Source organism: Petromyzon marinus, chromosome 66 (genome assembly GCF_048934315.1).
Source record: "Petromyzon marinus isolate PM22_M1 ecotype Great Lakes invasive population chromosome 66, UKy_Petmar_22M1.pri1.0, whole genome shotgun sequence".
NCBI classification, from domain to species: domain Eukaryota; kingdom Metazoa; phylum Chordata; class Hyperoartia; order Petromyzontiformes; family Petromyzontidae; genus Petromyzon; species Petromyzon marinus.
The window spans coordinates 441,322-465,077 of record NC_133732.1 but is presented as its reverse complement, the minus strand read 5'-3'; the positions used below and the strand labels follow the sequence as shown (position 1 = coordinate 465,077).

The window sequence follows — 23,756 nt, the reverse complement described above, 5'->3', positions numbered from 1 at the left end:
GGGTGGTGAGAGGGACGCGTGACATAAGGCCCAGAACCATCTAGTAGGATCCAGAATGGGGCGTGGCCTAGGGCGAAGCCAGGCCACGCTCAGGGTCATGAAAGGGAAGTCCCGAGCACCGATCGGGGCTGTTCTCTGGAATCAACCCTCGGTGCTAGATCTCTTCGATCTTCGGCCTCCGGTATTCGTTCGGCATCGTGGGCCAGTCAGAATGTTACTGACTGACCCGGTTATACTGGTAGGAACGAAGTTGTAAACTGAGTGTACCAGCCTGCAATAGATTAATGTGACCGTCCGTCCGTCCCCTTTCAATACTTTAACGAAGTGAAATCTCGTGCTGTTGGGTGTAAAATCAGCAATACACAGCGCAGAGACTTGTCCTACCAGCCCACCTTGCAGGGACCTGTTATAGTTATCCCGTTATGGTCTAGTTGACCAAGTGTACGTTTATGCAGTTACCCTGTTGGGGTGTTATAATGAACGTGTTGCCTCCAAATTCAAGTGTATGTCTCTGCGGAGCCCACTACACATACATTAAAAAATACCTTGCTAAATACCTCCAAACCCACTTCAATACAGAAATGTCTCAAGCAATTAATACAAAACTGACAATCTTCGACAGAGCTTGGCAAGATGTTTGCCATTCCACATAACAGCTCAAGAAAAAAACGTTTCTGAAAATATATTTGTACCAGAGAGGAATCCAGTTTTATTATCTCTGGACATCTAAGGTTAAAAAACATTTTAATAGTCATAAAAGCTTCAACAAATGGGGAATGTGAAATATCTCATAAATCTGGCAGAACAACATGTTTGTACGTGTTTAGAATTACAGGTACTAGTGATGACACATGCGCAGATAAACAAGAAGACAGATATGAATCATGCTTGCAACGTATTTATTAAACCCTCGGGCATAAGCTACTTTACCAAAGAGATGAAGGATCAAGTCTTTCTTTGCAGAAAACCAATCACAATGAGTGTATTTTCCACCCTATGTAATGAACAGACGCAATTTTCATTTGTCTATGTAAATTCAAATGTATACTATATATACGTGATCGGTTGTGTTTTGGAGTGTTTCCAATGATGATCGTCATGTGCCAAGGTAGATTAAAACATTTCAACATTAAACAAACAACCCATGATGTCTGATAGCATCAGCCTGCAGGTGTCCTCATGAGATAATTTCTAGTTAATCTTACTAATACTGAGTCAGTTTCTCCTTACAACACTGACCTACATGAAAAGACAGCAACCATGCTACAGCTCCTCATCGTTTAGTTTTCACAATGTACGCGAATTTCCTGTAGACTGTCATTCCACATAATGATGGATTACATTTTCTTACAATAAACTCATGTTTTTGCAAGGTAAGGCCCAATGGGCTATACAGCTCTTTTTTAGAGGCAACTTGGCCACAAGTGATGGCTCACCGAAGCGACTTATTATGTGGAAATGTAGAGCATCCAACTATTCTAAACGTATGACATTGGTTATAAATGCGGAGTGAAAAACTGGATTGCCGGGATAAAAACCCACACGACCACGGAGAGAACATACAAACTCCAAAGAAACAACAAGTGCCAGGGTCTGGATCGAAACCATGTGCTCCTGTATACCAGGCAAGTTAATTAACATCTCGCCACTGCGGGTTGAACAGATCCCTTCAACTACAACATCGTTGAGGCAGGGGGAACTTCTGCTCAATCTCAATAATTTCACCATCAGTAGACCCCATTACATGTGTAGTGACATAAATGGAGCCACTATGGTGTTTAGCGCCAGCTACTGTCACAAGAGTGGAACTGTGCATCTTGAGCCTCTCTCTGGTCCCACAGTGGGCATGGCCTAGAAGCGGGCAGTATCGGGAATGCTTCTGGTGATGGCCAAAGAGAGGGCACTTCAGAACATGGAAGTCTGGGTGAACACGAAAGGGCACGTGACCGGGAGAGGGTAGCTAGGGGCGCAAAAGGGGTGGTGAGAGGGACACGTGACATAAGGCCCAGCACCTTCTAGTAGGATCTAGAAGGGGGTGTGGCCTAGGGTGGAGCCAGGCGACGCTCAGGGGCATGAAAGGGATGTCCTGAGCGCCGATCCGGGCTGTTCTCTGGAATGAACCCTCGGTGCTAGATCTCTTCGATCTTCGGCCTTCGGTCTTCGCTCGGCATCGTGGGCGAGTCAGAATGTTACTTACTGACCCGGTTATATAGTTACCCCGTTGTTGTCTAGTTGAACAAGTGTACGTTTATGCAGTTACCCTGTTAGGGTGTTATAATAAACGTGTTGCCTCCATGTTCTCGTGTGTGTCTCCGTGGAACCCACTAGACATACATAAAAGATACGTTGCTAAATACCTCCAAAGCCACGTCAATACAGAAATGTCTCAAGTAATTAATAAAAAAAACTGTGATACTCTTCTGCATAGCTTGGCAAGATATTTGCCTTTTCAGATAATAGCTCAAGTAAAAAAAAAACTTTTCTGAACATGTATTATGTACTGGAGAGGAATCCAGCTTTATTATCTCTGGAAATCTAAGGATAAATGACATTTTAAAAGTCATAAAAACTTCAGCAAATGGGGAATGTGAAATATCTCATAAATCTGGCAGAACAACATCTTTGTACGTGTTTAGAATTACAGGTACTAGTGATGACACATGCGCAGATAAACAAGAAGACATATATGAATCATGCTTGCAATGTATTTATTAAGCCCTCGGGCATAAGCTACTTTACCAAAGAGATGAAGGATCAAGTCTTCTTTGCAGAAAACCAATCACAATGAGTGTATTTTCCATCCTATGTAATGAACAGACACAATTTTCATTTGTCTATGTACATTAAAATGTATACTATATATACGTGATCGGTTGTGTTTTGGAGTGTTTCCTATGATGAACGTCATGTGCCAAGGTAGATTAAAACATTTCAACATAAAACAAACAACCCATGATGTCTGATAGCATCAGCCTGCAGTTGTCCTCATGAGATAATTTCTAGTTAATCTTACTAATACTGAGTCAGTTTCTCCTTACAACACTGACCTACATGAAAAGACAGCAACCATGCTACAGCTCCTCATCGTTTAGTTTTCACAATGGACGCGAATTTCCTGTAGACTGTCATTCCACATAATGATGGATTACATTTTCGTACAATAAACTAATGTTTTTGCAAGGTAAGGCCCAATGAGCTATACAGCTCTTTTTCAGAAGCAACTTGGCCACAAGTGATGGCTCACCGAAGCGACTTATGTGGAAATGTAGAACATCCAACTATTCTAAACGTATGACATTGGTTCTAAATGCGGAGAGAAAACCCGGATTGTCGGGATAAAAACACATGACCACGGGGAGAATATACAAACTCCAAAGAAACAGCAAGTGTTAGGGTCGGGATCGAACCCATGTGTTCCTGTATACCAGGCGAGGTAATTAAAATCTCGCCACTGCGGGTTGAACAGATCCCTTCAACTACAACATCGTTGAGGCAGGCTGAACTTCCGCTCAACCTCAATCATTTCACCTCCATTGGACTCCATTACATGTGTAGTGACGTAAATGGAGTCACTATGGTGTTTAGCGTCAGCTACGGTTACAAGTGTAGAACTGTATGTCTTGAGCCTCTCTGGCACCACATTGTGCATGGCCTAGAAGCGGGCCCCATGGGGCATGCTTCTGGTGATGGCAAAAGAGAGGGCACTTTAGGACATGGCAGTCTGGGTGAACCCGAGAGGGCACGTGACCAGGAGAGGGTAGCAAGTGGCATCAAGGGGTGGTGAAAGGGACACGTGACAAGGCCCAGAACCTTCAAGCGACCTGCAAATGTGGCTGCATGCACCGGACCTTCCGAGTTCGAAGGGGTAACAGAATGCACAGAGCCTCTTCAAGTCTGCACTTCACTCGACGGTGCTGGGTGGAAGGAGTGCGATTCAGTGCAACAGGGTAGCTGAGACCAGCCGATGGAGACCTCTCGCCAAAGGAACAACCAAGTCATCTGCTTCAGGTGCGGCCTGCCGGGACACGTCTTGAGGGGATGCCGGGCCCAACAAAGAGGACTCTTCACAGCTCCGCCATCCTCTGCTCGGCCGTCCTCCACTCTGCTGGGTCCTAAGGCAAGTCGCGGAACACCACACACATGGCCCGTGCAGTCACCTCAGGCACTGTGTTTGTGCTCGGATTCTCGTGTCGTTGGTTATCGCCGGGTTGCGGAGCGTGAGAGTTGGGTTTTGATTGGTGATGGGTGGCCGTGACGTCCTGGTCAATTGTAAGTATTAAGCCAACATATATGTTGTTGCTGCAGTGGTGGGATCGTCAGCCGTTATTGGAATCGTTCAGGGCGTGGAGGTACAGGTGCTCTTTGATACTGGAGTGTCTGCCACCATTATGTCAGAAATAATTTTATTGTTTTGCCGCAAATATCACGCCCGTTGAAATTCCCTGTTTTGCCGCAAATAGAGAATCTTTAGGGATTATTGTCCAAATATCGGCAACGGTCTGCATCAGCGACATTCGGTTGACAGGGCCGGTGCTTGTTTCAAACTCTCTGGCTGTACCCTGCCTGTTAGGGACCGATTTTCTAGGGAAAATGCCACTGAAGATCCTTGTGGATCAGGGGTGCATAGAGTTACCGTTTTACCTATTTAACTTTCTCTCGCATCCCCAGCGTTCCCAGCCTCCCACTTCCGGCCCCGCCCACTCCCCCCCCCCCCCCCAGCGTCACGTCCTCTCTCCCCCTAGCAGAGCCCCCCCATCCGCCTACCCCACACCCCCCCTCTCTCTCCCCCCTTGCTCCTCCTCCCCTTTCTTACCTATATAACCGCTTGCCACGGCAGCTCTCTCGCCTACTGCATTGGCATTGTTGCTGCATTGGCATTGCTGCTACGTTGGCATTGTTGCTGCATTGGCATTGTTGCTGCATTGCCACTCATGCACCGCCCATGCTCCTGGTGCTGTTGATACACCTGGGCTACGCCCATCCCCAAACCTTTATAAACAGTTTGCCTTTAGAGGCTGACTCCTTTGCCTGATGATGACTGCTTGTGTTGCGATTGAGGCATCTTGATTTGTTTTATTTTGTTTCTAACTACGTGACTTTACCGAAAGAACCAAACAGTATGGATTCCTGCAGTCACGAAAGCTTCAAATTTAGATTTTACTGGTTTGTAAACATTACGTCGTATGGTGGGTTTAACCAATTCCATTTTAGGTCCCTTATGACCAATAGTGCACCTTTTGGAAAGGGTGACAGTTTTATTCAGAGATTAATTTGTTATTTTGCAATTTGGTGGTCTATAGCAACACACCAGAGTACATTTTTGGTTACCGAGAGAATAAATTATTAGCGCAGTACATGCAAAAGAGCCCAGGTCGGATACAAGAGTAAGTTGTATGTAACTTAGGTTATTGTTCACATTGAATGTGTAGTGTTGTAAGGACGAGCAGACTTCTTTAGGAGGCACACTCTGTTTATTGTATTATTTCCTTATACAACGCTTAACACACACAGAGGGATATTCGGTCCCCTCACCCGATACCCTAGGGAGGTACAGCCTCCGGACCTGGCGGGACTCTCACGTCTACCGCTAACCTCCTTGATACCTAAGGAGGTACAACCTCCGGACTTGGCGGGACTCACACGTCTACCGCTAACCTCCTTGATACCTAAGGAGGTACAACCTCCGGACTTGGCGGGACTCACACGTCTACCACTATCCTAGCCTAGAGTCCTCCGGCTAGGACCTAGGGGAGGCTATCTGACCCACCGCTGGCCCGGTGGGTCCTGACCGCTGGGTATGCCGAGCCTTAGCCCTTAGAAGGGCTGAAAGGCTGGTCCAGGGTTCTAGCTAGGCTTCAGCCCAGTCTTCTATCTTCGTGCAGGGAGAGAACTCCCCGAGGTCCGTTGGGTCACCCGTCTTATACCCCTTCGTGGCCAGGTAGAACCAATCATACATTCCCACGTGGAACCGTCTGATTGGTTCGCACCAAACCCTGGCCACGATCCGTTTCACCTCGACTGACCCCAACCGTTGTACCCAGGGGTAATGCTGCACTGCCCTGGTGGCAACGCAGGTTACGCAACAGCGTGTAGTTAACACCTCTACATCACCCCCTCCTTCGGAAGCTCCAGCCGTCCCGGCTGCAACAATGGGAAACTCCAAAATTACCAACGGTAGAAGAATTGTGAGTGTGCCTCACAAACAACAAGAACAAGAACAATTAAACCCCTATAAATACCCCCCTTAACAACATAACGTATGTACAAGGCACTAGACATGCCAAAAAAACATTATAACACACCGGCGAGATTTCGCGCGCGTGCGTTTCGCGGGACCATCGTAGGGGATGGCAGGCTTTGTCGGCGGCACAAGGGAAGGAGGAGGATGAGCCAGAGCATCCGGTGGGCCTTTAGGCATCTCCACGGGGACACCTGCTGCTCCACGGTCCATTGAGGCCGAACGTGGCCTGCATGGAGCCGTCACTCCCGCGTCATCTGCAGGAGGAATGACACGCCTGCGCTGCGGGTTAGGCACCAACGGGGCAACATCCGGCTCGTCGGACGCGTCGCACACTCGGCCCCCATGTCGTGTGTGTTGTGGAGGGACGCGTGGCGTGACGAAGGGTTTTAACCGAGAGGGGTGAACGCACCAGCGACGCCGTCCCCAGCTAATTTTAACACATTGGGGACGCAGGACTTCCACTACCTCAACCGGGCCTCGCCATGGTCTGAGGAGTTTGGCCGACGTGGACACCGGCACCTGGGGGCAGTGGAGCCATGCCCTGTCTCCCGGTGCCCACCGATGCGTGTACGACCGAGGGTCCCGCAGTCGCAAATTCGTCCGTTGGCGGGAAGCCGAATTTTCAATGGCGGCCTCCCGTGCCTCGGCCAACTTATGGAGGTTGAATCGCAAGTGGTCAACGAGCTTTGACTTTTGCGGTGGCTGTTCGATTTCCAGCCGAACGTCGGCGGGAGGAAAGGCATCCCTGCCGTACATTAGAAAGAACGGGGAAAATCCCGTCGCCGCGTGAGGTGCCATATGGTATGCGGCGAGGACCCCCGGAACCTGCAAGTCCCAATCGAGGTGGGATTCATCGACCTGATGGCATAACATAGCGGTGAGAGTTCTATGAAGGCGCTCCACCATGCCGTCGGTCTGGGGATGGTAGGGCGAACTGCGCACTTTCTTAGTGCCCAACAGGCGGCACACATCAGTCAGCAAGGCTCCTGAAAAATGTCTTCCCTGATCGGTCAGCAACCGTTCTGGTGCGCCCTTGTCCAGGACGTAGCCTTGAACAAAGGCGTCCACAACGGCCGCCGCCGACTGGTTGGGGAGGGCCCAGGCCATAGGCCACCGTGTAAAATACTCTACCCCAACCAGAAGGTACTTATTACCCCGTGGCGTAGTAGGAAAAGGGCCCAAAATATCGAGAGCCACCAACTCATTTATACGAGAGACCGAAATGGGTTGCAGGGGTGGACATGCCGGTTTAGCCGGCGGTTTACGTTGCGCACAATGGGTGCATCCCAGCAAAATGTCAGTGACGTCGCGCAGCATGCCCGGCCAGAAAAATTGCAACCGCAACAACCCAATGGTCTTATGAACACCCAGGTGCAATAAACGCTCATGCGCCGCCCATACGGCCTTGCATCGCAAGGCGGATGGCACGACGATTTTATGTTGACACGAGTCAGCATCCCAATGCATCAACAAGCCGCGCTTCATGACAAATTAATTAAATTTGCCCTGTCTTGGAACCGCATTATTCGCGTGGCGACGCAACCTCAATAACGACATGTCCTCGCCCTGGTGCCGACCCCATTCGGCCAAAGTTAGCCCCAGCAAATCGTCACTGGCCATTGGATCTGCATGATCCAACATCGGCGCTGAGGCGGCGGGAAGTGCGGCTGACACCGTTGTGAGAGGCGCGACCTGCGCAGGCAGTGGCGGCTTACAACGGCCCGAGCTCAAAAAACACGCACATTTTTGAGCCGGCGGAAGGCGAGACAACGCATCGGCATTCGTGTGTTGTGCACCCCTACGGTAAGTGACATTGAAATCGTAGTCCTGAAGGACTTCGAGCCACCGAGAAAGCTGCCCGGACGGTTGGTCAACCCGCAGAGCGTACTGTAAAGCCGAATGATCAGATCGCACGATAAAATGCTGACCATACAGGTACGGCCTGTATTGCTGAATAAAAAAAACAATGGCCAGCAGCTCACGTCTGGTCACACAGTATCTTTGTTCAGCAAGAGACAAGACTCTGCTACCATAGGCAACAACCCTTTCAATGCCATCAACTTTTTGGGACAGAACACCCCCAATCCCCGTATTGCTAGCGTCGGTGTCCAACACGAATGGCACGGAAAAATCGGGGTACGCAAGGGACGGTGCCGTCATGAGCACGTTCCGCAAGGAGTCGAACGCAGCCTGTTCTGCGTCCCCCCAATGAAACGCCACCCCTTTTGACGTAAGGGCGTGGAGCGGCTTGGCAATCGTCGCGAAGCCAGCAACAAACCGGCGGTAGTACGACGCAAAACCAATAAAACTACGATCATCGCCCGCAGATGTAGGGGTCGGCCAATGTTGAACACATTTGGTTTTTTCAGGGTCGGTAGAGATGCCCGAGCGGCTAACTATGTGGCCCAGATAGCGCACAGACTCACGCAGAAGGTGACACTTCTGCGGCTTGAATTTCAAGTTAGCGGCCCGCATTTTCAAGAAGACAGCACGCAACCGTTCGATGTGTTCGCCGAACGTGCGGCTAAAGACGATGACGTCGTCAAGATAAATGAGACATGAGTCCCACTGGAGCCCAGCGAGGACCAGCTCCATGAGCCTCTGGAACATCGCTGGGGCCGAGTGGAGACCCATGGGCAATCTATTAAACTTGAAAAGACCCTGTGGTGTCCGAAAAGCAGTCTTAGGTTTTGACGATTCGTCGAGGGGGAGTTGCCAAAACCCCGACAGAAGGGTCAAGGTGGAGAAATAGTGCGCCCCTGCCAGGGCATCCAATGACTCGTCCATATGAGGGAGAGGGTAGGCGTCCGCTACCGAGATTTTATTTAGGCGCCGAAAATCAACGCAAAAACGGAGACTGCCATCGTGCTTTTTGACCAGCACTATTGGAGCACCCCAGGGACTAGTGGAGGGAGAAATTATATCGGCCTTCAGCATGTCATCCACAGCCGATTTAACATGCTGTTTCTCCGCCGGGCTAAGCCGAAACGGGTTTTGTCGAATCGGGGCAGCGTCACCAGTATCAATGTGGTGACGCAGCAGCTTGGTGCAGCCAATATCAAATTTAGATTTACTAAAGACATCGGAAAATTATCGCAGAAGAGCGCGCAATTTAATTCGCTGCAAATAAGACAGATCACCCGTGTCTGTGCAGAGCGCGTCCAACCATCTCTCATCCGATTCGGAAGGAGGTGGGACCTGCGGCGTGTCATGCACATGTCCCGCGACTCCGGTCCCCAACGGCACCGGGGTCGAGTGAGCGAGCACAGTTCCTTGCGGAATGACGGTTGTGGACAATCCGACATTCAAAACCTGCAAGAACGGCTCCCTGTCGGCTGCTACGAGGGTCTGTGCAGCCACCAAATCTAACCCCTTAGCAGCTGCGTTTGAAGGCCCCAGCAAAATGCCATGTGTCGAGGCCTCCGGGGCTAGCGGTTTTTTAAGTTGCAAGGGCACGAGCATTTGTGTCCCTGGCGGAATGCGGACTGTGCTCGCGACAAACGCCTGCACCGAGACACTAGCCATGCGCGGATGTGAGGGTGTGGGCAAGAACGCCATCCGTCGACCCGACGGGAGTTCGATGCAGCCTTGATCTACAAGGATCTTAATAGGCATTTTCGCGAGAAAATCAGTGCCTAACAAACACGGCACGGCGAGGGAAGAAGAGACCAAAATAGGCCCTGCCAATTTAATGTCTGCAATCGAAATTTGCGCCCGAATTTGCCCAATAATGCCAAGTGAACTGCCATTAGCGGCGAAACACGGGATAGAAACCCGTTCCAAGGGGCGGCATCGTACGGGCAGTATATTGTAAATCAAATCCGAAATGATCGTAGCCGACGCACCAGTATCGACCAACACGCGAAATTCCACACCCTCGATTGATCCGACAACCACGGACGAACCTGCCGTCGCCGCGACTACCCTATGGGCCAACTCAGACCACTGCCCAGGTCCGAGTGGCCGCGAACAAACGCCAGAATACCCCCCATCACACGCCGAATTGCGAGCCCTTCTTATGGTGCGTTGCAGTGTGTATGGTGTGAATGAGGGCCGAGCGTGAGAGGCGTCGCGACTTGCCTGGTTTTGCCGCGATGCCGTGGATGTCCTGTAGTCCTGGCCCCGGGATGCGGAGGGGCGTCGTCGAGGCGCACGGCAGTCAGAGGAGATGTGGCCTCGTCGGCCACAGTTGAAGCACGTCACGTCGCTGCGTGGAGCAGGCCGTCCCCGCTGCTGGTCGTTGCGGCGACCAGCGTGGTCGGACGATCGCCGGCCCATTGACCTGGTCGCCATGAAGGCCCGGTCGGGGGAGAACTCGGCGTCCCTGCTGGCAGGCTCCGACGTCGAAGCCGAGGCGGTGATGGTTGATTCCGTGTGGAGCAGCAGATGTGCGTGGATGCACCGAGCGGCTCGTAGCGAGCACATACTGTCGCCGTCCACCGCTTGGATGACGATGCGCAGCTCGCGCGCCAGCTCCAGCATCTTCTGGAGAACGATGGCATCGATGGCCTCGTCGTCCATGCGAGGGTAACCCGCTCTTGCCATCGCCAGTAGAGCGGTCCGGAATGCCAACGGAGACTCTTTAGGGCGGCGTCGCCTGTCGTAAAATCGGCTGCGGACGTCGGATGGAGGCCCGTACACGTCGGACATCCGTAGGAGGGCCGATTGAAGAGTCGCCCTTTGTTGCCTGGGGATGGTGAGGAGCGAGGCGAAAGCGTCGTCATCCAAAGTGGCCGGTAGCGCTCGGAGCACCTGTGCGTCCGACCAGCCCACCATCTCTTGGTGGCTAAGGAAGCGACGCTGGAACGCCGCCCAGTCGCTCCCTTCAGATGTGAATTCTCGGAAGATGGGCAGGCGTTGTTGGAGGGCGGACGTCGTCTCCCCCTCAGCTTGTACCGTCTCGAGCCGGAGATCGGCGATTTCCCGGCCGATAGAGTCTACTGTACCGTGTCGGTACAGTGATGACGCGGCGTCCGCTGAGGAACTTGAACTCGCAGCGTCGCGTGCTGATGACGTTGCGGGTTGTGATTGGCCCCCCGCGTTCCCAGGATGCCCCTGGCTTCCGCTTCCGGCGGAATCACGTGGTTCCCCGGCGGGAAAATCAAAATGTCTGCCCCGGCCGATGGCGGGAACGTCTGCCGGCGGTTGACTCGGCCTGCCCGCAACCTCCAAGTTGATCTCTTCGAGAATGGAGGCCGTGGCGTGTAGGAGTTGAGCGAGACGGCCGTGTGCTGCCCTGAGTCCGTCCCCCATGGCATGGGGAGCAACCGGCTGCTCAACCGGTGGCTGGGCGGCCGTCAACGCGGCAGCGTTTTCAGCGGAGCTGGCGGTGCTTGCAGGTGAGACAGCGTTATCTTCGTTCTGGCTCCGCGCGTGGGCTGAACTTCTGGTTTCCATTTCCAACCACTTCTAACTCCAGTTGTAGTGTTGTAAGGACGAGCAGACTTCTTTAGGAGGCACACTCTGTTTATTGTATTATTTCCTTATACAACGCTTAACACACACAGAGGGATATTCGGTCCCCTCACCCGATACCCTAGGGAGGTACAGCCTCCGGACCTGGCGGGACTCTCACGTCTACCGCTAACCTCCTTGATACCTAAGGAGGTACAACCTCCGGACTTTGCGGGACTCACACGTCTACCGCTAACCTCCTTGATACCTAAGGAGGTACAACCTCCGGACTTGGCGGGACTCACACGTCTACCGCTATCCTAGCCTAGAGTCCTCCGGCTAGGACCTAGGGGAGGCTATCTGACCCACCGCTAGCCCAGTGGGTCCTGACCGCTGGGTATGCCGAGCCTTAGCCCTTAGAAGGGCTGAAAGGCTGGTCCAGGGTCCTAGCTAGGCTTCAGCCCAGTCTTCTATCTTCGTGCAGGGAGAGAACTCCCCGAGGTCCGTTGGGTCACCCGTCTTATACCCCTTCGTGGCCAGGTAGAACCAATCATACATTCCCACGTGGAACCGTCTGATTGGTTCGCACCAAACCCTGGCCACGATCCGTTTCACCTCGACTGACCCCAACCGTTGTACCCAGGGGTAATGCTGCACTGCCCTGGTGGCAACGCAGGTTACGCAACAGCGCGTAGTTAACACCTCTACAAATACAACACCTCCTCTTGATTGTCTGTCTAATCGGAATATTTTATATTCTTCAATTTCTATTAAGTTAGGATATTTATGCTTGGTAAGCCATGTTTCAGAGAAAAAAATATATATGGGCAAATATTGAATTAAATTTTGAATTGTTCAAATTTAGCTATAAGGCATCTAATATTGTCATAGAAATGACAGGAACCTGCCTGTTTTTGAAATCTATTGAATTAAATGTGAGTCATGGAGATATGGCGGTAAAGGGGCCAGGCTTGGTTTCAACTCCAGACCTAATCAACAATATACACAACAAAATTTATACAATGCATGTTGTGATAGATTGCTGTCATAAATAGTGTTTACTGATGTAGAGAGGTATGTATAAGAGTAATATTTAAGCTACGGGTGACAGGTTGAGACTTTATTAAACAAACCCTAATCATGAAATGTGAAATATTGTATACTGGAGGAAAACAACAGAATATGGGAGTTGCCATTGTTTGCTAAAGTACAGGGGTGTGTTGTGTCAAATGGATAGGGTGACAGTGAGTTGATTAGTTGAGAGACAATGGGGTAAAAACAGAGTAGAGTTAGTGGGTGGGAGATGAGCAGCAGTCCGCTTTACTGGTTCCAGACAACCCAGCAGCACCACAAACACAAGCCAAGGGGAGGACCTCTGTTAAGCAGGATCCCATCTTGAATGCTATGGCCACTGCACGGTGTCTTCATAGAGCGAACGCCCAGAGTAGTGGCTGAGGCAACCGAGCAGCTGAGGGTCTCGGCCCACCCGGTACAGGCAGCGCGCGCGGTGCTGGAGACGCACAGTGCAGGACTCGGCCCCTTATCATTGGACTGGTATGTTTACATGGACGTTCATCGCTGAATAGCAGCGTGTGAGGATTGTGATCCATGCAAATCACCCCCTTGCATCTAAAAGATTCCCTTGCAATCCATTACTGTCTCTTGGGTAAATGAGATCGTTGCCCCAGACATCCTGGGTTCCTTCCCTGTGATTCCACGAGGAAATATTTATCTACTGGTCAGGGCTGTGGCATGGCTTCCAGAAATTGGGGAGTGAGAATATAAAAAAGGGTGTTGGTCGAGAGCTCGGGGATCCACGAGAATAAAAGTGGTTGAAGAACGAGCTCCCTACAGGTGTGCGTTACTGGTACTGTGTTTACAGTGTTGTAGTGTTCGATTTCACTCGGACAACTTTTGTCTTTCTTCGAACACCGCTTTATTTACAACTCTTAGCATTTCCTCAATACTTCACAGCATCCATGTCACCACGGCTCGCTCGCCGTGCTTCACTCGACTCGCTCGCCACCTTTGTCTCTCCACTCCCCACGATGACTTCGCTTACTCTTCATCTCTGCTCTCCGCTATCACCGTCGCTATGCTCTCTCCACTGCTAACTACTTTGTCTCTGCTCTCCGCTATCACCGTCACATGCTCTCTCCACTGCTAACTGCTTCGTCTCTGTTCGCCGCTATCACCGTCACTATGCTCTCTCCACTGCTAACTGCTTCGTCTCTGTTCGCCGCTATTACCATCACTATGCTCTCTCCACTGCTTCGTCTCTGTTCAGCTCCGTTATCGCTACACTCTCTCCACTGCTGGCTGCTTCTCTTCTTCAGCTCTGCTATCGCTATGCTCTCTCCACTGCTGGCTGCTTCTCTTCTTCAACTCCGCTATCGCTACGCTGTTTCCAAGCTCCGTCTCCAACTCCGTCTCCCCTAAACTCTGTCCCTCCAACTCTCTGTCTCCAAGCTCTCCACACTTCAATTCCCCGCCGTTGACTCCAACTTCAATTCCCCCTGTTCACTCCAAGCTCTCCAACTTCAACTCCCCGCTCCAATTGCTGACCCCCCAATTATCCCCGCTCTCATTACTCCCCAATTAACCTGCATCCCAACGGCACTCCGCGTGACCGTACACCTGTTCCTCGTAAGACTTCAAGACGCCCCTCCAGCCTTGGCAACAGCACCAACCAATAACAGCTGTCCTTGGCTCTCCCAGCTTAATTGCCCCCACAGAACCTGTACTGTATTTGCCTTCGCTACAGGCTGACCCAACATAACCCGTACTGTTATCATGTAATCACGCTGTTTCCACTACGCACCTTCCTACTCCACTACATCACCCCCCCACCCCTCCGTGATGAAATCTAGCCGTCCCGGCTACGACGACACTTTGACCTCTGGGTAGTGGAGTACCTAGGACCTAACAATGAACACAACATAACAACTTTTTACAAGAACCGCAACACGCAGAGTCAATGAAAAATCCGTCCTCGGGAGCGAGTTCCAGCTGCCGGCCCATTTCCCCTATACGGAACACCGTGGGGCAAGGGCGGGCCACGCTCCTCCGTTAAGTCAGGGCTGTGTCTGGTCCTCGACGCACATCCGTCCCTGTCACAGCGACCATCTGCCGGCGGGATCGTCCCTCGTCCCTGCGCAGGCCGGAGAGTATCTCGACGTTGCAGCCGGTCAACCGGTGTCCGTCCAGTAAATCTGCCAGAACCCCCTCATCGAGTCAATAGGGATGGTCCTGCAGGCACACAGGAGGCAGATTTCTGAGGCGCGTACACATGCAACCACCTCACAGGCTCGTCAGACACATCCAATACAAGCTGCTCTGGGGTGGGAGATGACGCGTCATATGGCAATACAAATTTCTTAAGGCGCGACGGGTGAACATACCATATTCGACGACCGAATCGAATCCATACACTTCGGTCCCGGAGAACCTCAACGACCTCCACGGGCCCCTGCCAGGGCCGATGGAACTTTGGAGACGTTCCCACCGGTACCATGGGGCAATGCAACCGCGCCTTGTCCCCAACACACCATGGCTCTCGAGGCAGCTGCGTACCAAGCAAACGTTCATTGGCGGCTTGTCGTCGCGCCGTGTTACCCAACGAGGCCTCCCGAGCCTCTCTCAGACGGTCCAATGCCACCTGCATAGGAGCAGGCACCGTCGATGACTTCCCCTGTTTTTGCACACCCAATTTGACCAAAGCCGGCGCTTCTGGTTCGTGCCCATACATCAAATAAAACGGCGAGTACCCCATCGAGGTATGCGGGGCCAATCTATAAGTGGCCAGAGTCGTCGCAACATGCAGGTCCCAATCATCCTGTGAGGCATTAACCTGGTGGCAAAGCATAGACGTCAGCGTCCCATGCAGGCGTTCGACCATCCCGTTGGTTTGCGGGTGGTACGGGGACGTTCGAATCTTTTTGGTCCCTAATGAATCACACACCTCCTTAAGCAATCGTGACAAAAAATTTCTGCCTTGATCTGTGAGCAAGTGCTCCGGGGCGCCCGTATCGAAAACATATCCCTGCAAGAAAGCCTCTGCGATCGACCCCGCAGATTGGTCCACCAGTGGCCATGCCATAGGCCAGCGAGTAAGGTACTCCACCCCGATGAGCAGATACTTATGCCCCCGGGGGGTGACGGGAAATGGACCCAATGTATCTAGGGCGACAATTTCGTTGACACGCGAAACCCGTATCGATTGCAACGGTACACGATAGGGTCGCGCCGACGCCTTCCGCCGTGCGCATTCATGGCATGCTTTTACAACTCGCTGAACATCGTTATACATCCCCGGCCAGTAGAAATCTTTCCCCAAGGTTAGCGCGGTCTTTTTCTCCCCTAAATGCATCAATTTGTCATGGGTATCACTAATGAGCTTCCTGCGCAACACAATCGGAACAACAATACAGAACTTTTGTGCTTCAACATCCCAGCGAATGAGGAAACCATCGAGTTTTAAAAAGGGGCGATCTTCCGATCCCCTTGAGCGAGAGGCACGAAGCCTCATCCTGGTCAGGGAGGAGTCATCCACCTGTAAGCGTTTCCACTGACCCAACGTCAACCCCAACAACCCCGATCCCACAGCGGGAATTGCTTCTGGCTGAATTGAATCTGCTGCAGCGACCATTGCCGGAACGTCCTGCAGCGGCGGGCCGCAACGCAGCGAGCCCTCCGCACACCGACATGAACCAGTCGGTTGCGGCAATCTCGACAAGGCATCAGCGTTGACATGACGCGTCCCCTTCCTATGCTGGATCGTGAAAGAGTACTCCTGCAGGGTCTCGAGCCAACGGGCCATCTGTCCCGATGGCTGGTCAACTCGCAACGAGTACTGTAGTGCCGCGTGATCAGTGCGGATCAAAAAATCTCTGCCGTACAAATACGGTCGGTACAATCGAACAAAGTGCACGATGGCCAGCAACTCCCTGCGCGTTACACAATACTTCTGTTCAGCCGGAGACAACACCCAGCTGCCATACGCCACAACTTTCTCAACACCATCCACCATTTGCAACAAAACCGTGCCTATGCCTGTATCACTGGCATCTGTGTCAAGAATGAAGGTCTTCGTAAAATCAGGGTATCCAAGCGGCGGTGCGTCCGCCAACGCGACCCGCAGCGCCTCAAATGATCGTTGTTCTATATCTCCCCACTGAAATTTCATACCCTTACCGGTGAGCATGTGCAACGGCCTCGCAATCGTGGCAAAATCCTTAGCAAATTGTCGGTAATATGACGCGAAGCCCACGAAGCTACGCACCTCCGCTACCGTTTTCGGTACCGGCCACATTCGCACGCAACTCATCTTCTCTGGATCGGTGGCCACCCCAGACGTGCTAACAACGTGCCCCAAATATTTAAGCAACGTCCATAACAAATGGCACTTTTGGGGTTTAAATTTCAATCCAGCGCGCCGCACTCGGCCAAAAACGGCACAGAACCGTTGCAAATGTTCGTCAAAATCCTTACTGAAAACAATGATGTCGTCCAGATATATTAAACACGACTCCCACTGCAGTCCTGACAACACGAGTTCCATTAATCGTTGGAAGGTAGCCGGCGTGGAGTGGAGCCCCATCGGGAGTACACTGAATTGGAACAACCCTTGTGGTGTCCGAAAAGCGGTCTTGGGTTGAGACTCCTCATCCAGGGACAATTGCCAAAAGCCCGACAACAGATCGAGGTTCGAAAAATTTTTCGCGCCGGACAGGGCGTCTAGTGAATCATCAATACGTGGGAGCGGATACGCTTCCGCAACAGAAACCTTATTTAGTTTTCGGTAGTCAACACAAAATCGCATGGCCCCGTCGCGCTTTTTAACGAGTACAATGGGAGCTCACCACGGGCTGGACGAAGGAGAAATGATCTCCTGTTCTAACATCTCATCAACGGCTCGCCGAATACAATCTTTCTCCAGCGGACTTACACGATGGGAATTCAATCTGATTGGGGGTGCATTCCCAGTGTCAATGTGATGCCGCAACAATGACGTACGACCCACGTCATATTTATCTGAACTGAACACATCTTTGAATTCCACAAGCAACCCATGGAGACGCGATCACTGCACAGGCGTTAGTTCGGGGTTTTGCATATATAAATCTCGCAACCAGTCCAGATCATCTCCATCACCCGGCAACATCTCACTCTGTCCCGTTTCCAAACACGCCTCCCCTTCCGGACCCGGCGCTGCCGTTGCATGCGCCAATGTGGTACCCTCCTGAATGACGACCGGTTCGTGTCCCGCGTTTACAATTTGTATGAAAGGGTCACAATTTGCCGGTACAATAGTCAAAGCCCCTACCAAAGTGGGCATCCGTGATATAGCATTTGAGGGCGTCAGCAATATACCCTCCTGTTGCTCGTTGAAAGGCAACTGTTTTTTAAAGCGCAGCGGCACAAGCATCTGCATGGCAGGCGGAACGCGAACGGTGCGGCTCACCACGGCTTGCACCACGGCGTTCGCAACCGCGAACTTAGAAGGCGTTCCCAAAAATTCTAGACATTTTCCTGATGGCAATTCCAAACACCCCTTCTCTATAGAAATCTTAAGCGGCATCCTTTGCAAAAATCCGTTCCCAACAAACACGGTACCGCCAAGGCCGTGGAAACCAAAACATTCCCCGTAACGCTCACTTCCCCAATTTGAATCGTCGCGACCATACAACCCATAATACCGAGGCTGCCACCATTTGCTGCTATGCACGGCCCGTCAACCGGTTCTAGGGCCTGGGGCGAAGTTGGAAATGAGCGAAAAGGTTGTAACGAGATAAGGGTCGCAGAAGCCCCCGTGTCAACAATAACCCTGACCATCACCCCTTGAATAAGTGCCATCACATCCGACGACCCCGGCGCAGCTCCCAAAACACGATGCACCAACGCGCCCCATACGTCCTGACCGTGCGCAACTTACGAATGAGATGTGAATGGGTGAGATGGCGCAGATGGGTGATGTGGAAAGAGTGGCCGTGTATTGAATGTATCGCGACTCACCCGGAATCCTCGGTCGTGGGGGAACCCTCGGTTGTAGCTGGTCGGCTCCCTTGGAAGGCCGCCCCTGCACCGCCAGCAGTCGCGGGCGAGATGTCCTCTCTGTCCGCACTCGTAGCACGTCCGCTGCGTGCCACCTCCATACACCGTGGGGCGACGCAGCATGCCCGCGGGTGGCACTCCGGCCGCCGCTGCAATCGGCGGCGCCTCGCCCACCGCTACCACGCTCTCGGACGCGGCAGCGCTCAGCAGCAGCGGCTGCGCACCCACCACCGCTGGCTCGTCGCGGAGGTCCAGGTTGACTTGGATGTTCCTGGCGATCTGTAGAGACGACATGTCGTCATCGTTGTTGCTGTCAGGAAGCGAAAGGACGACTCGTAGCTCCTTCGCCAACTGCAAAAGCTTCTCCTGCAGCAAGGAATCCAGGGCCTCCTGGTCCATCGCCGGGTATGTTACTTGAGCGAGGGCCAACAGCGCGCTGCGGAACGCAAGAGGGGATTCCGTGCCCTCCCGCTTCCTATGCTGGAATCTACGTTTGGCGACTGACCGCGGCTCGTACACCTTTCTCATTGCCGCGAATGCCCCATCCAGCGTTGACCTGACGGCGGCAGAGAATCCATTAAATGTCGCCAAAGAATCATCATCGAGGGCCGTTGGCAGTGCCCGCAGCGCGGCACCCTCAGTCCACTCCAGAGATTGATAAGCCGCTCGGAACCGTCTTGTAAATGCCGTCCAATCCCCAACTTTGGCCTCGAACCGCTGCACATGAAGTCGCTGTGCTGTTCCCGACGGCTGCGCTTCATCGTCGTCGGATTTCTCCAATCGCTCCAACCCCGCGGCAACATCTGCTGGTCGACTAGACACCGTCGGTTGTACCTGGTCCGATGTCAAAAAGCGGTTAAACGCCTCCATCAATGTCGCCATCCTGGCCTCCCACTGGGCCATGAGGACTCTCCAATCACCCCACAGTCCCAGGGTCTCGGCCCCGCGCGAACCGCCGTCTCGTTCTGTAGACTCTCGATCGACCAGGCCCTCCGGAGGAGTATCAGCCACTTGGCCAGACATGGGCAGCACGTCCTCGTCGTTGCTGTCATCGGACGAGTCCACCGGCACATTCTTCTTCTTGGCCGCCTTCTTTGACATCTCGGCTTGATTCTTAGTCACTCTGACACCAAATGTAGTGTTCGATTTCACTCGGACAACTTTTGTCTTTCTTCGAACACCGCTTTATTTACAACCCTTTGCATGTCCTAAATACTTCACAGCACCCATGTCGTCACGGCTCGCTCGCCGTGCTTCACTCGACTCTCCATGTCGCCACGGCTCGCTCGCCGTGCTTACCTCGACTCGCTCGCCACCTTTGTCTCTCCACTCCTCATGATTATTTTGCTTACTCCGCCGCTAACTTCTTCGTCTCCGCTCTCCGCTATCACCGTCGCTATGCTCTCTCCACTGCTAACTACTTCGTCTCTGCTGTCCGCTATCACCATCACTATGCTCTCTCCACTGCTAACTGCTTCGTCTGTTCACCGCTATCACCGTCACTATGCTCTCTCCACTGCTAACTGCTTCGTATCTGTTCAGCTCTGCTATCGCTACACTATCTCCACTGCTGGCTGCTTCTCTTCTTCAACTCCGCTATCGCTACGCTGTGTCCAAGCTCCGTCTCCAACTCCGTCTCCCCTAAACTCTGTCCCTCCAACTCTCTGTCTCCAAGCTCTCCACACTTCAATTCCCCGCCATTGAATCCAACTTCAATTCCCCTTGTTCACTCCAAGCTCTCCAACTTCAACTCCCCGCTTCAATTGCCGACCCCCCAATTATCCCCGCTCTCATTACTCCCCAATTAATAAACCTGCGTCCCAACGGCACTGCGCGTGACCGTACACCCGTTCCTCGCCAGATTTCAAGACGCCCCTCCAGCCTTGGCAACAGCACCAACCATTCACAGCCGTCCTTGTCTCTCCCAGCTTAATTGCCCCCACATAACCTGTACTGTATTTGCCTTCGCTACAGGCTGACCCAACATAACCCGTACTGTCTGTGTTATCGTGTAATCACGCTGTTTCCACTAAGCACCTTCCTACTCCACTACAGTGTGTGTTACTAAGAATGTGTTACTGGTGCTGTGTTTACAGTGTGTTACTGAGAGTGCATTACTGGTACTGTGTTTACAGTGTGTGTGTTACTGGTAAGTGTGTTTACAGTGTGTGCGTTACTGGTACTGTGTTTAGAGTGTCTTACTGAAAGTGCATTACTGGTACTGTGTTTACAGTGTGTTACTGGTACAGTTTACAGTGTGTTACTGGTACTGTGTTTACAGTGTGTTACTGGTACTGTGTTTACAGTGTACGTGTTACTGGTACTGTGTTTACAGTGTGTTACTGGTACTGTGTTTTCAGTGTGTGTGTTACTGGTACTGTGTTTACAGTGTACGTGTTACTGGTACTGTGTTTACAGTGTGTGCGTTACTGGTGCTGTGTTTACAGTGTGCGTTACTGGTGCTGTATTTACAGTGTGTGCGTTACTTGTACTGTGTTTACAGTGTGCGTTACTGGTACTGTGTTTACAGTGTGTGCGTTACTGGCACTGTGTTTACAGTGTGTGTGTTACTGGTACTGTGTTTACAGTGTATGTGTTACTGGTACTGTTTACAGTGTGTGCTACTGGTACTGTGTTTACAGTGTGTGTGTTACTGGTACTGTGTTTACAGTGTGTGCGTTACTGGTACTGTGTTTGCAGTGTGTGTGTGTTACTGGTACTGTGTTTACAGTGTGTGTGTTACTGGTACTGTTTACAGTGTGTACTACTGGTACTGTGTTTACAGTGTGTGTTACTGGTACTGTGTTTACAGTGTGCGTTACTGGTACTGTGTTTACAGTGTACGTGTTACTGGTACTGTGTTTACAGTGTGTTACTGGTACTGTGTTTTCAGTGCGTGTTACTGGTACTGTGTTTACAGTGTGTGTTACTGGTGCTGTGTTTACAGTGTGTGTGTGTTACTGGTACTGTGTTTACAGTGTGCGTTACTGGTACTGTGTTTACAGTGTGCGTGTGTTACTGGTACTGTGTTTACAGTGTGTGTTACTGGTACTGTGTTTACAGTGTGTTACTGGTACTGTGTTTTCAGTGCGTGTTACTGGTACTGTGTTTACAGTGTGTGTTACTGGTGCTGTGTTTACAGTGTGCGTTACTGGTACTGTGTTTACAGTGTGCGTGCGTTACTGGTACTGTGTTTACAGTGTGCGTTACAAGTACTGTGTTTACAGTGTGTGTTACTGGTATTGCGTTTACAGTGTGTGTGTTACTGGTATTGTGTTTACAGTGTGCGTGTTACTGGTACTGTGTTTACAGTGTGCGTGTTACTGGTACTGTGTTTACATTGTGTGTTACTGGTACTGTGTTTACAGTGTGCGTGTTACTGGTACTGTGTTTACAGTGTGTGTGTGTTACTGGTGCTGTGTTTACAGTGTGTGTGTGTTACTGGTACTGTGTTTACAGTGTGTTACTGGTACTGTGTTTACAGTGCGTGTGTTACTGGTACTGTGTTTACAGTGTGCGTGTTACTGGTACTGTGTTTACAGTGTGTGTGTTACTGGTGCTGTGTTTACAGTGTGTGTTACTGGTACTGTGTTTACAGTGTGCGTGTTACTGGTACTGTGTTTACAGTGTGTGTTACTGGTACTGTTTACAGTGTGTGTGTTACTGGTACTGTGTTTACAGTGTGTGTTACTGGTACTGTGTTTACAGTGTGTGTTACTGGTACTGTGTTTACAGTGTGTGTTACTGGTACTGTGTTTACAGTGTGCGTTACTGGTACTGTGTTTACAGTGTGCGTGTTACTGGTACTGTCTTTACAGTGTGTTACTGGTGCTGTGTTTACAGTGTGTGTTACTGGTACTGTGTTTACAGTGTGTTGCTGGTGCTGTGTTTACAGTGTGTGTTACTGGTACTGTGTTTACAGTGTGTGCTACTGGTATTGTGTTTACAGTGTGTGCGTTACTGGTACTGTGTTTACAATGTGTGCTTTATTGGTACTGTTTACAGTGTACGTTACTGGTGCTGTGTTTAGAGTGTGTGCATTACTGGTGCTGTGTTTACAGTGTGTGTGTGTTACTGGTGCTGTGTTTACAGTGTGCGTGTTACTGGTACTGTGTTTACAGTGTTGTTACTGGTACTGTGTTTACAGTGTGCGTGTTACTGGTACTGTGTTTACAGTGTATGTGTGTTACTGGTGCTGTGTTTACAGTGTGTGTGTGTTACTGGTACTGTGTTTACAGTGCGTGTTACTGGTACTGTGTTTACAGTGTGTGTTACTGGTACTGTGTTTACAGTGTGTGTTACTGGTACTGTGTTTACAGTGTGTGTTACTGGTACTGTGTTTACAGTGTGTGTTACTGGTACTGTGTTTACAGTGTGCGTTACTGGTACTGTGTTTACAGTGTGCGTGTTACTGGTACTGTGTTTACAGTGTGTTACTGGTGCTGTGTTTACAGTGTGTGTTACTGGTACTGTGTTTACAGTGCGTGTTACTGGTACTGTGTTTACAGTGTGTGTTACTGGTACTGTGTTTACAATGTGTGCTACGGGTATTGTGTTTACAGTGTGTCTTACTGGTGCTGTGTTTACAGTATGTTACTGGTACTGTGTTTACAGTGTGTGTTACTGGTACTGTGTTTACAGTGTGTGTTACTGGTGCTGTGTTTACAGTGTGTTACTGGTACTGTGTTTACAGTGTGTGTTACTGGTACTGTGTTTACAGTGTGTGTTACTGGTACTGTGTTTACAGTGTGTGTTACTGGTGCTGTGTTTACAGTGTGCGTTACTGGTACTGTGTTTACAGTGTGTGCTTTATTGGTACTGTTTACAGTGTACGTTACTGGTGCTGTGTTTAGAGTGTGTGCATTACTGGTGGTGTGTTTACAGTGTGTGTGTTACTGGTGCTGTGTTTACAGTGTGCGTGTTACTGGTACTGTGTTTACAGTGTTGTTACTGGTACTGTGTTTACAGTGTGCGTGTTACTGGTACTGTGTTTACAGTGTGTGTGTGTGTTACTGGTGCTGTGTTTACAGTGTGTGTGTGTTACTGGTACTGTGTTTACAGTGTGTTA

At 51.1% G+C, this 23,756-nt stretch overlaps 1 pseudogene; it reads right to left on the bottom strand.

Moving 5' to 3' along the window:
* Nucleotides 1-2,691: 2,691 nt before the first annotated feature.
* Nucleotides 2,692-11,017, bottom strand: LOC142906486 (uncharacterized; annotated as a pseudogene).
* Between the last annotated feature and the right edge of the window lie 12,739 nt (nucleotides 11,018-23,756).